At 39.9% G+C, this 14,464-nt stretch overlaps 1 pseudogene; it reads right to left on the bottom strand.

The window, feature by feature from the left end:
- Positions 1-6,251: 6,251 nt before the first annotated feature.
- On the bottom strand, positions 6,252-6,664 carry LOC101271711 (60S ribosomal protein L30-like; annotated as a pseudogene).
- Between the last annotated feature and the right edge of the window lie 7,800 nt (positions 6,665-14,464).

Below are 14,464 nucleotides of genomic sequence, written 5' to 3'. Positions count from 1 at the left end.
GAGAAGGGAAACTGCAGTGGTTTTAAAACACGTTCATAAATTCTTTGACATTTCTGCTACCAAAAGTGGAGTCTAATTCCCCTCCACTTGAATATCACTGGCCTTAGCAACTTGCTTCTAAGGAACAGAATGTAGCAAAAAGTGAATGCGTGAATTCTGAATTCGTAAAAGATACAGCTTCCACCTTGTTGGAACCCAGGTTCTTTGAGGTGCAATCCAACAGAGGGAATTTAATATAGGGAAATCGTTGCAAACAGTTTGTAAAGAACCTGAAAAATTAAAAAGACGGCAGAGAGGCAGTCTAGGGATTAGCAATAGCCAAGCAAAGATGAATAAAGGACCCATGTAGGTGGTCTGGTCACAGCCCCAGCTGAAGTTCCAGCTGACAGATGGCACTGAGGGCCAGACAAGTGAGGGAGTGAATCTTCAGATGATTCTAACCCCAGTATTCAAGACACCCCTGCTGACGCCACATGGAACAGAGACAAGCTGTCCCCACTGAGTCCTGCCCAAATTGCAGATCCACGAGCAAAAAATAAATACTGCCGTTGTTAAAGCCGCTAAGTGGTGTGGTGGGCTGTTAAACACCAACGGTTAACCCCAACAGGATCTGAGAGCAAACAAACCAATGACTCACACAACATCATTCTCATTTTCTCATTTCTGCTTCAGCTAACATCTGAAGGTCTCAGTCAGACGCAACCATACTTCAATTTTATGGCCATTTTAGATATTTACTGGCCAGTGTTACTGGCAGTAAAGACAATTTTTCAACTCATTAATTCTGATTATACATCCAAAGGATGAACGACTGTTCATTGAAGCTATGGTTTATTCCTCCATTTAGATATATTTCCATATGACGGTGTTAACAGAGCTTAGTCTCTTCATATGAAATATAAGACTTTGAAACTTTAGTTACCTATGTGAAATTCAATTTAATTTACTATAATTTACTATTAATTTGAAATAAAGGCCAACTCATTGACTAAAGAAATATTATTTGAAGAGTATTATTGCATAAGAGATTAATTTGATAATTGTTTCTGACATTTATTTTACATGTTACCCTTTTACAGCATGGGAAAAGGTACAGAAAAAGGAAATGGATGAGGGGAGCAAAGTGAAAGAATAAGGGAGGAAACAGTGGAATGTGAGAGCAAAGGAGAGAGAAGCACACTACTGAAGAAGAAGAATGCTGATACCGATCTACTTTTACAAGCATGCTGATTCATTGGCCCTTTCACACAATGGAAATGTTTTCTCAGTGGAAGAGAAGAAAAACATAACTGGTACATTTCCCAGTATGTTTCTGGAGACAACAGATTCAGGAGGGCTTGCTGGAAAACATACCAGATGGACGCAGGAGACCAGACTGTGCCACTAACAAGCCATATGACAGTCAGGTCACTTACTGTCTTTGTAGCTTAATTTCTTCATGAAAAAAACAAAAACAACACATGGGTTATACCAGATGATTTCTAAGGTTTGTAAGTTCCAGCAATAAAATTCTAAAATTTTATTATTTACGGGGACTTTCCTCTTGCCTGAATGACTCTAGATTCGGATGCTGTGCTTAGTCCTAGGGCAAAAGAAATGTTAGACTGATAAAACTGATACATAACGACTTGTCCCAGCCCGACAATCTCCTGCACACCTCACTGTAAATTCTAGAGTAGCAACTCTGACACCAAATCCCAGTTATTGCATTTGTTTTATTTATTTATTAACAAGCCAAAGTTGTATTTGTTTTTTTAAACAGGAAAATTATGCTAATATAAAACAGATAAAAACGGACAAAAATCAAAACACACAACATGCAAAAGCACAACACACAACACCAGACCAGTGCAAACCCTTCCCCCGCCACTCCCCCCAGGTTTCAAAACCTTTATTACAGATCCCCAAAGATTAGACTGTATTGGAGAGGTCACAGTACTGAATCAGAAAAAGAGACATTCACGCCAACATCAAATACACAATGCAGAAGGCTTTCAGTGATGAGCACAGATTTCTAGAACACTACCACGTATGCTAGTCCCTGGCCCACTTTTTAAAGTTGCCTTTAAAAAGGATTAAAAGTGCACAGACACTTTCATAAGGCACAGACAGATTGTTGTACAGGTGATCTCACTAGGGACTTGAGAAAGACGGTGAGAAAATTAAATACCGAGAGATGCCAGGAGGCCACGTGTTCCTGAGCCGGAGTCCCTCTGCCAGAACCGGGGCAGAGACAGGATTGAGCAGTGGAAGGTGACTGCCTCTCATTCGCCAAGACTTTGCACAACCCAATTCTGGAACTGACTGGGGGTTCTCTGCCGACTTGGGGATTGATTGCCAGCCACCAGTCCCAAGGCCTGAAAGTAGCAGGTAGCTATGTCCCCGTGTCTCCCTGGCAAGACCTGAAGGCGATTATCGGTTGGTGGGGTTCTTGAGGGTTCTGTCCAAGGCCATTTCGGCAGCAACTCAGTGACTACGAGATGCCCGGCATTCCTAATGCAGAGAAGGCTTTCTGAAGCGTGCAGGGGGCTCTGGGTCTGGAAAGCAGTTGTGTACTCACTAAGATAGACCCCCCGAGGCAACAGAATGGCCAGGAAAGCCCATGGACTCTGCCCCAAATGTCTCATAATGTCACTCCCTCTGACATCAGAGCTGGGGCCCTGTCCTCTCAGCTCTGTCCTCCTGGCAACGCACACCTAGTAGGCACTCAGCAAACGTTTGTTGAATGACTTTGTGTGCATGTATACATGGTGTTTTACCAAACCCTGAAGACTCACAACCTGATTTCTGATTTACTCAGTAAACCTTTAATGAGTACCTACTATGTGCTACCACAGGATCCAGCACTGGGTGGGTCAAATACAAGTTTACAAATCTGCCCACCTCCTGCTCTGGACTGCGCGCTCCCTACGGGCCTTGTCTTTAGACCCGGTTCCCATCCCTGTGTCCAGAACACAGGCCATGCTGACCAGTGGTTGTCGGATGACTGAAAAAGCATTGCTATACTTAGGGGAGCAGCTGCCCTGGGTAGCTAAATCCCAGAAGACCCCCAGTTCTGAGAATGGGCTAGAAAAAGGAGTTTGTCTTGACTTGGAAACAGCTCAATTTCTCTGGTGATTCACAATGAACAGGCACCAGAGCACAACAAAGGGGGCATCCTCTGATCTTCCTGTCCTCGCCCTGGGGGCCCTACTTAAGGGGGTGGTGGTCACAGCCTCTCCCCGAAGTTGCCCCTGATGGGAGCCCCCATGTAACAGGAGAAGGCCCTTGGGTTGGACCCAAGCTCACACGTGGCTCAGCTCCACCGGGAGAAGGTGGGCAGTAGGCAGATGAGCCTGAAAGGAAGGACACTTGTGCTCCCAGGGTCCGGGTGGCAGAGGGGTCACAGTCTGAGGCTGGAAGCCTCACACAGGGGCGGTTGCCCAGCTCTCTCCAGGGGCTGCCCAGGTGAGCTTCAAGGAAGAAAACTCAAGCAGTCTCGAGCTTTCTGGGCTCGGGGCCAAGCAGCAGAGAGCGTGGGTTTTGGCATCAGGCACTCCTGGGTTTGAAGCCCAGTCCTGCCACCTCCTGCTTCACTTCCAGCACCTTAGTTCTCTTACCTGACAACTGGGGATAATATCGTATTTCATTGATTCTAGAAGCACAGCTTTTCCACTTCTTTTGAAAATCCGACTACATACGTATTAGTACGTTTGATATTGTTCCTACTCATTGATGTTCTATTTTCTCTAGATGGTTCATTTTGGATAATTTCTATTAATATGTCTTAAATTTACTGTTCCCTCCTTCTGTGTCCAATCATTTTTTCATTTCATATATTTTCATTCTAGTTCAAAAATTTTTCATCTTGTCACTAAAAGTTCAGATGTGTTTGATAAACACTGGCTATTCTACCCTAATATACCAAAGGAAAAATAGCAATCTCTTAGAAAGGTATCAAGATAGAGAAGGACTACACATCAGATACTGTACTCTGAAGGAAGGATACTGCATAGGCCTCTTGCAAGTTACATATATTTTAGATTCCACATATAAGTGATATCATATGATATTTGTCCTTCTCTTTCTGACTTACTACACTTAGTATGATAATCTGTAGATCCATCCATGTTGCTGCAAATGGCATTATTTCATTTTTTATGGCTGAGAAATATTTCACTGTGTATATATACCATATCTTCTTTATCCATTCCTCTGTCGATGGACATTTAAGTTGCTTCCATGTCTTGGCTATTGTAAATAGTGCTGCTATAAACATTGGGGTGCATACATCTTTTCAAATTATAGTTTTGTCCAGATATATGCCCAGGAGTGGGATTGCTGGATCATATGGTAACTCTATTTTTAGCTTTTTGAGGAACCACCATAGTGACTTCCATAGTGGCTGTACCAATTTATATTCCCAGCAACCGTGTAGAAGGGTTCCCTTGTCTCCACACCCTCTCCAGCAATTTGTAGACTTTTCAATGACTGCCATTCTGACCAGTGTGAGCTGAGACCTCATTTTAATTTTGATTTGTATTTCTCTAATAATTAGGAACACCGAGCATCTTTCCATGTGCTTATTAGCCATCTGCGTGCCTTCTTGGGAGAAGTGTCTATTTAGGTCTTCTACCCATTTTTTGATTGGGCTTTTTTTTTTTTAATTGAGCTGTATGACCTGTTTGTATATTTTGGAAATTAAGTCTTTGTTGCTTGCATCATTTGCAAATATTTTCTCGCATTCTGTAGGCTGTATTTCACTTTTTATGGTTTCCTTTGCTGGGCAAAAGCCTGTGAGTTTGATTAGGTCCCATTTGTTTATTTTTGCTTTTATTTCTATTGCCTTGGGAGACTGACCTAAGAAAACATTGATATGATTTATGTAGGAGAATGTTTTGCCTATGTTCTCTTCTAGGACTCTTCTAGGTGTCATGCCTTCTACTTAAGTCTTTAAGCCATTGTGAGCTTATTTCTGTGTATGGTGTGAGGGAGTGTTCTAACTTTACTGATTTACATGTGGCTGTCCAGCTTTCCCAACACTGCTTGCTGAAGAGACTGTCTTTTCTCCATAGTATACTCTTGCCTCCTTTGTCAAAGATTAATTAACCATGGGTGAATGGGTTTATTTCTGGGTTCTCTATTCTGTTCCATTGATCCATATGTCTGTTTTTGTGCCAATACCATGCTGTTTTGATTACTGTAGCTTTGCAGTATTGTCTGAAGTCTCGAAGGGTTATGCCTCCAGCTTTGTTCTTTTTCCTCAGGATTATTTTGGCAATTCTGGGTCTTTTATGGTTCCATATAAATTTTAGGATTATTTGTTCTAGTTCTGTGAAAAATGTCGTGGGTAATTTGATAGGGATCATATTAAATCTGTACATTGCTTTAGGTAGTAAGGCCATTTTAACAATATTAATTCTTCCAATCAAAGAGCATGGGATATCTTTCCATTTCTTTGAATCATCTTCAATTTCCTTTATCAATGTTTTAAAGTTGTCAGCATATAAGTCTTTCACCTTCTTGCTCAGGTTTATTCCCAAGTATTTTATTTTTTTGATGCAATTTTTAAAAGGATTTGTTTTTTTACTTTCCCTTTCTGATATTTCATTGTTAGTGTAAAGAAATGAAACCAATTTCTGTATGTTAATCTTGTATCCTGTTACCTTGCTGAATTTATCAGTTATAATAGGTTTTCTGTGGAGTCGTTAGGGTTTTCTATATGGAGCATCATGTCATCTACGTATAATGACAATTTTACCTCTTCCCTTCCAACCTGGATACCTTTTCTTTCTTTTTCTTGCCTGATTTTTGTGGCTAGGACTTCCAATACTAGGTTGAACAGAAATCGTGAGAGTAGGAATCCTTGTCTTCTTCCAGAGTTTAGTGGGAAGGCTTTCAGCTTTTCACCACTGTGTATTGTGTTGGCTGTGGGTTTGTTATAAATAGCTTTTAGTATGTTGAGGTATGTTCCCTCTATACCCACTCTGGCAAGAGTTTTTATCATGAATGGATGTTTAGTTTTATCAAATGCTTTTTCTGCATCTATTGAGATGATTGTGTGGCTTTTGTCTTTTGTTGATGTAGTGTATCACATTGATTTATTTGCATATGTTGAATCATCCTTGTGACCCTAGGATGAATTCAACTTGATCATGGTGTATGATCTTTTTTAACTGTTGTTGGGTTCAGTTTGCTAATATTTTGTTGAGAATTTTTACATCTATAGTCATCAAAGATATTGGCCTGAAATTTTCTTTTTTGGTGCTGTATTTGTTTTGTTTTGTTTTTAAACAAGCTCTGGACAGTTTTATTAAAGAAAAATTGTGCATGACTTACTATTCACCAGTCTTTTCTGGCATGCTTCTAATGATATCAGAATCACCTGGATCAATGATAGCCAGTGTGCATACTCTGTAGTATTTTCCACATTCTGTGCCCAATGTTACCGCCACTGTGGTGATGGACACCAGTTTTGGCCAACATAACATAATACTCTATTTCAGATTCCTCAAGGCTGGGAAGTTGTTGGCGAGGGTGACAAGTTTTGCTTTGCCTTGTCTGATCATTTTCAGAGTCTGCTTCTACCCCAGCAGGTACTTTCCACTTTTCATAATGAGTTGCAGCCTAGAGCTGATTGACTCCAGTGACTTTTTCATCTTCTTCGTGGCCACCATCTTCCTGCCTTAGGTGCAGAACTCCCCCAACCAAGTGGAGCCGCCAAGATGGCTAGGGAGCAAGAAAGGTGTCTGGTTTTGAAAACAGGGTGATGGTGGCTTCACAGAATACTTTGGGAGTGTTCCTGCCTCTTCAATCTTTTGGGAGAGTTTGAGAAGAATTGGTATAAGTTCTTCTTTGTATGTTTGGTAGAACTGCCCAGTGAAGCCTATGGTCCTGGACTCTTGTTTGCAGGGAGGTGTTTTTTGTTTTTGTTTTTTTTAATTATTACAGATTCTATTTCATTTCTAGTGATCAGTCTGTTCCAATTATCTATTTCTTCTTGGTTCAGTTTTGGTGGGCTGTATGTTTCTAGAAACTTGTCCATTTCTTCTAGGTTGTCCAATTTGTTGGCATATAATTGTTCATAGTATTAGCTTATGTTCTTCTGTATTTCTAGGGTGTCAGTAGTTATTTCTCACCTTTCATTTCTTATTTTGTTTATCTGGGTCATCTCTTCTTGGTGAGCCTGGCCAGAGATTTGTTGATTTACCCTTTGGTTCACCCTTTCAAAGAACCAGCTCTTGATTTTATTGATTTTCTATTGTTTTTCAGTCTCTATTTCCTGATCTGTATTGTTTCCTTCCTTCTACTGACTTTAGGTTTCGTTTGTTCTTCTTTTACTAATTCTTTGAGATGGTAGGTTAGGTTGTCTGAGATTTTTCTTGTTTTTTGAGAAAGGCATGTATTGCTATGAACTTCCCTCTAAGGACTGCTTTTGGTGCCTCCCATAGATTTTGTATGGTTGTGTTTTCATTGTCATTTGTCTCAAGGTATTTTTTAATTTCCTCTTTGATTTCATCATTGAGCCATTTGTTTTTTAGTAGCATGTTGTTTAGTCTCCACATAATCTTTTTTTTTTCTCATTTCTCTTTCTGTGGTTGATTTCTAGTTTCATGCCTTTGTGTTCAGAAAAGATGCTTGAAATAATTTCTATCCTCTTAAATTTGTTGCGGCTTGTTTTGTACCCTAGAACATGGTCTATCCTAGAGAATGTTCCAATTGCACTTGAAAAGAATGTGTATTCTGGTTTTTGCTTTTTTTTTTTCCTGGATGTAACATCCTAAAAATATCAATTAAGTCCAACTGTTCTACTGTGTCATTCAGATTGTTGCCTTATTGAGTTTCTGTCTATAAGATCTGTCCATTGATGTGAGTGGGGTGTTAAAGTCCCCTACTTTTATTGTATTCCCATCAATTTCTCCTTTTATGTCTGTTAGTATTCGTTTTATGTATTCAGGTGCTCCTATATTGGGTGCATATATGTTAACAAGTATAATATCCTCCTCTTGTATTGACCCTTTTATCATTATATAGTGTCCTTCTTTATCTTTCTTCATGGCCTTTATTTTAATGTTGACGACTTTTTATGATCAGGCAATTATATCATTGTGAATTCTACAGAGGCTTTGGCTGCCCATCCTTTCTTGTCCTTATGAAAATGCAGTTATAACTCTGTGAAATCTTGAGAAACTTTAAGTTGCCCATTCTCACCTACCCTCAATGATGAGTGTGAGCAATCCATCAAGGAGATTTTCATTGTGTTGAATTGGTGGTGGTCAACTTGGCCTCACTGCTTCCAGTCCCTCCTCAGTCTGGGAACTATGTTTCTCAGGATCAACTTCACGCTATAGACCCAGGCTATGGTTTACCAGTGAGAGGAACTCTTGTGAATGTTGGAAAGTAGAAACGATAAAGAAGCTATTATTGCTCAATACATCATGACAATCAGAGGGGCAGGCATCTAGTTCCAGACCACTCTGCAAACTCCAACTGTGTGGTATTTGAAGTTTCTTGGACTTCCCAGGATTGGCAGCTTTTTCACTCATTCCAAGCTTTCAGACTGATGTCACAGTGGCTGTTTCTCTGATCCTTCAGCCATATACTTCCAGGCCTTCACACTCCTAATTCCCATTTTAACCCCTAATTGCTATATTAAACCTCTTATTTCCTTAATTCTTAGAGTGACTTTTAAAATTCCCAAACCAGCCTGACACAGGTATTCTCAAAATTTCCAAGCAATAGCAATTTTGTTATCTCAAAAATGTATGTCAACAGAAATTATGTTGGCAAAAGTTATTACAAAAATGCATTTTGAACAGTGTGTCATTAATTATTAAGATACCACAAATGTTACCAGATTCTAGCCATAATTATTGCAATAGGTTGAAATACAAGCAAGGCACATTGAAGAGGCATCCTGACATCTCTCTCCCAAATGGGACCTTCTTTCAGATCATGATCATCTGACGACAGATGTCATAGTACAGAGTTGAACCCTATGATATTACTGATACTTGATAATTTTGACCTACAGAAACAGAAATGTCTTATGATTTAACCTAAGGCTATGATAATCTCTTCATTCTAATGGATTTTTAGTGGAACCTACATCATTTTTTCCCATATAGGAATGGTGACTTCTCTTCACAGAATCTATATTGTGTAAGAAGAGAATATTTGCTGAGGGTATTCATGAAGTTATAACTCCCTGAATTCAGATGAGAAGTCTGTGTCTTTGAACTCAAAGCAGCAGTGCCCTCAACCACAGATGATTTCATTTTTTAAATGTTAGGAAAATTTCTTCCTCAAAATCCTAATATCTCATCAGATGTCTGTCCTAGGTCAGGACAGACATCTGGCACCATTGACATTCTGACCCAGATAATTCTTGTTGTGAATGTGGGGTGGGAGGAGGGAGGGGGTGAGAGGGATCCTATGCATTGTAGAATGTTTAGCAGTATCCCAGCATCTACCCACCAGATGCCAGTAGCACCTCCCAGTTCTGACAACTAAAAGAGTAACCAGACATTGCCAAATGTTCCCCTGGGAGGAGGGTGGTAAATCATTCATGGTTGAGAAACACTCTCCTAGATAAAATAGAAATATGATGTTGGCAAGAGCTTCACGTCTCTCTACCATCAGCTTGTATTTCAATCTTCTATCTTACATTTGGTTTTTAATTCAAGATGGACTAAAATCCTTTCAACATTTCAGTAAGGATACTGAATGTTATCAAACTGTGGGATGTGCCAAAAAAAATTTTTTTAAGTGCATTGGCTATAAAGAATCGAAGGAGAGACCATGTTTAATTGTTTATGAGTAGCTGAGCAGCAATTTAGAGTGAGTTCACACTATATGCTGCTGCTGTTTATTTTTCTTTTAAATTAGATATAATTTTCATCACCAGGAGATCTTACACTGGGTATCAATAAAATATACTATACAATTGATGAGCATGTAATCAACAAAACATCCCTTTATTTCCAAATTCAGCTATAAACTACTTCCACCTTGACTCACTGAAGCATAATACACAGGAATTCAAACAAAATGCCTAATATTGAATCACTGTGCTCCTAAAACAACACAAGCTTCAACTTGTTTGTTCTCTCTCCTCTTCTCCTGAACTTTCTCTTATTTTCTGATGAATTTCAGGCTCACCAAGCAAAACATGTAGCACAAACTAACATGGAAAACAATCACTGACCTAGCAAGTGAATAGCAACACACTACTAAATGGAGCCTCTTACACAGGGCAGTCCCCTAGCCTGGAGAAAGCAGGCGTGTGAAAGCCCAGCTGGTCCTCTCATTTCAGCTGTATCAACAACTAGTACTATTACTACAGCAGAACGGGCTGCTGCTGATTCATCTGGAATGTACTTCAGTTTTTAAATTTCACAAGGACCATATATATTCTCCTCAAATAGATAAAATCTACATTCTAACATTTTATTTATTGGACACTTGTCTTTCTAAAATACTATGAACATAAACACACAAAAATCTAGCAAATCTAACAGTTCAGACTACTTTACATAGAGAATATAATACCTCTCATCATTTCATTGCTCTTATCACCCCAAGATCTCATCATCATCATGCAATGCCTTTATCACCATGAATTTGGCTCACCAAGTTGGGCAATGAGGTTGAACGTCATTAGACTGATTAAGAAAAACAGTTTCCTTCCCATTCAAGTAAATCTATGGAAGGAGACTTACATAGATTTGGCAATTTTGTCTGCTCAGGAATTCAGCCACAGCCATTTTCCTTGACCTTCTTACCAAATCTCAGTGCCATCATGCTGACTTCCCTCCACACTCACCAAAGAAAACCTTTACTATGGGAATGTCTAGGTTGACTGGAGCTTTATGAAGATTATACTGAACTTGAGAGTCTTTTCCATACTATGTATTATCCTAGTCTAAGGAAAACTCAGAATCAACAATGAGAGAATATTTCTATCTTATAAATGGAAAGATTAAGAACTATTTAAGGCAAAATATTTAGCAATAACAACGAATATGCAAAAGCCTTGTCAGATGGGGTGGAAAATTGTTACTTCCAATTTAAAAATGAGAAAAATGAGGTTGTGAATGTGGTAAATATGAACACAATCACACTGCTAATGGGTAGGCAGAACTGGGGATACACACCTAGAAATTCTGGAAACGAGTCTAGCGCTATTCCTCCATATCATGCTTTAATAAAAGTAAATGGATAGGGGACTTCACTGGTGGCACAGTGGTTAAGAATCCGCCTGCCAACGCAGGGGACACAGGTTCGAATCCTGGCCTGGGAAGATCCCACATGCCACGGAGCAACTAAGCTTGTGCACCACAACTACTGAGCCTGCACTCTAGAGCCCAAGAGCCACAATTACTGAGCCCACGTGCCACAACTACTGAAGCCTGCGCACGTAGAGCCTGTGCTCTGCAACGAGAAGCCACCGCAACGAGAAGCCTACGCACCGCAATGAAGAGTAGCCACCCCCGCTCGCCGCAACTAAAGAAAGCCTGCACACAGCAACAAAGACCAAACTAAGCCAAAAGTAAACAAATAAATTAAAAAAAATAAATAAATAAATGGAGAGGTATGGTGCCACTGTAAATAAATATTGTATACTTAGCAATAAGATTTCATACAACTCACTCACCACAAAAGGGAAAGAAACATATCCTGTTTGGATTTCCAAGGGGCATTATCTGAAAGAAAACATCAATTTACGCCTCCTTTTGTAGAGAAGAAATAATTGCATTCATGTAAGCTTAATTCCTGAGATTCTGACAGGGTATGAAGCTCATGAACAGACCAAGAAGTCAAAAACCCTAGAGAAATGCAAATCAAAACTACAATGAGATATCATCTCACACCGGTCAGAATGGCCATCATCAAAAAATCTAGAAACAATAAATGCTGGAGAGGGTGTGGAGAAAAGGGAACACTCTTGCACTGTTGGTGGGAATGTAAATCGATACAGCCACTGTGGAAAACAGTATGGAGGTTCCTTAAAAAACTACAAATAGAACTACCATATGACCCAGCAATCCCACTCCTGGGCATATACCCTGAGGGGGGAAAAAAAAAACGGTCATGAAGAACCTAGGGGTAAGACGGGAATAAAGACACAGATCTACTAAAGAATGGACTTGAGGATACGGGGAGGGGGAAGGGTAAGCTGTGACAAAGTGAGAGACTGACATGGACATATATACACTACCAAATGTAAAACAGATAGCTAGTGGGAAGCAGCCGCATAGCACAGGGAGATCAGCTCGGTACTCTGTGACCACCTAGAGGGGTGGGATAGAGAGGGAGGGAGACGCAAGAGGGAAGAGATATGGGAACATATGTATATGTATAACTGATTCACTTTGTTATAAAGCAGAAACTAAAAAACCATTGTAAAGCAATTATACTCCAATAAAGATGTTAAAAAAAAAAACCCAACAACACTGGAGGGTGATAATTGAATCAGTGGTACACACACACACACACACACACACACACACACACACAGGTATCAGTTTTCTATTCTATCTGAGAAAGAAAAAATTCAGAGAATATTTTACTTTGGAAAGCATATACTGAGAACAAAAACAATTTCTAAAAATCCTGTTTGTGGCTCACTCACTTCTAGAATATTCTAAAAATCTAAACTCCAATAAACCTTTTAATCCATAGTAATGCCCTCCTCCATCAAAAGAAGATGAAGCCTAACATTTCTCCAAAGAAGATATACAGACTGCCAACAAACACATGAAAGAATGCTCAACATCATTAATCATTAGAGAAATGCAAATCAAAACTACAATGAGATATCATCTCACACCAGTCAGAATGGCCATCATCAAAAAATCTAGAAACAATAAATGCTGGAGAGGGTGTGGAGAAAAGGGAACACTCTTGCACTGCTGGTGGGAATGTGAATTGGTTCAGCCACTATGGAGAACAGTATGGAGGTTCCTTAAAAAACTACAAATAGAACTACCATATGACCCAGCAATCCCACTACTGGGCATATACCCTGAGAAAACCAAAATTCAAAAAGAGTCATGTACCAAAATGTTCATTGCAGCTCTATTTACAATAGCCCGGAGATGGAAACAACCTAAGTGCCCATCATCGGATGAATGGATAAAGAAGATGTGGCACATATATACAATGGAATATTACTCAGCCATAAAAAGAAACAAAATTGAGCTATTTGTAATGCGGTGGATAGACCTAGAGTCTGTCATACAGAGTGAAGCTAGTCAGAAAGAAAAAGACAAATACTGTATGCTAACACATATATATGGAATTTAAGAAAAAAAAATGTCATAAAGACGCAGACCTCCTAGAGAACGGACTTGAGGTTATGGGGAGGGGGAAGGGTGAGCTGTGACAGGGCGAGAGAGAGTCATGGTCATATACACACTAACAAACGTAGTAAGGTAGATAGCTAGTGGGAAGCAGCCGCATGGCACAGGGATATTGGCTCGGTGCTTTGTGACAGCCTGGAGGGGTGGGATAGGGAGGGTGGGAGGGAGGGAGACGCAAGAGGGAAGACATATGGGAACATATGTTTATGTATGAATGATTCACTTTGTTATAAAGCAGAAACTAACACACCATTGTAAAGCAATTATACCCCAATAAAGATGTTAAAAAAAAAAAGAAGATGAAGCCTACAGGAAATATTGACATGGATAAGCATACAATCCTACAGCTCTCTGTGAAAATATGAAGTACCTGTTATCTGAGTGGGATCTCTCTTCCCAGAACACTGAGACTCTTTCAAGACCCAGACAAAACCGTTGTTTGTTGCTTTGCTTGAGGCTTGAATCACTCACTAATCTTCAAAAAAAAAGCACCACAAATATATTAACATAAGGCTTTATGCTATTAATTCAGTGATCTGTGATCCTTAGCAGTCCTTGTCCCATTCAGGAAACTGGAAAACAGAGCAACTATATCTCAAAAAAATGGTGTTGCAAAAGGAGCTGAGAAGAACTTTTAATAAGCGGATTCATGGCAGAAAGATTATATAATGGTTCAGAGCAAAGCTTTCCACCCCAAGACTAGAAAAGATACTCCAGATTAATGGGATTGCAGTAAACCTCCATGAAAAACATTGACTAAATACAGTCAGTGTTGGATCCCTCAGAAAGGTTAGACTTGAGCCTTACATTTCTACCAAGTTCAGCCTCATCTTGAAGGTGGGGTGTGAGGGGAAATCCTGATAAATTTGAGATCCAAGAGCACAGGGAAGCTGCACTCCCTTTTCCAGAACACTGTAGCGAGGCGGCAAGAGATTTAGAAGAGATTTAGAAATATCTGCACCTGGTGTCCAGGCCGATGGGACTGAGAGCTCACAGAGTAACTGTGCCCAAATGTGGAAAAGAACAAGATGATTTCCATGCATCCACAGTGGTGTAGAAAGAAGCAAACTGAAGATGCCCTGTAGCTGGGAGTGGGACTTAGCTATGACTCATGGGGACCA

Source organism: Orcinus orca, chromosome X, assembly GCF_937001465.1.
Source record: "Orcinus orca chromosome X, mOrcOrc1.1, whole genome shotgun sequence".
NCBI lineage: Eukaryota > Metazoa > Chordata > Mammalia > Artiodactyla > Delphinidae > Orcinus > Orcinus orca.
This window is presented reverse-complemented; position numbering and strand designations above follow the sequence as displayed.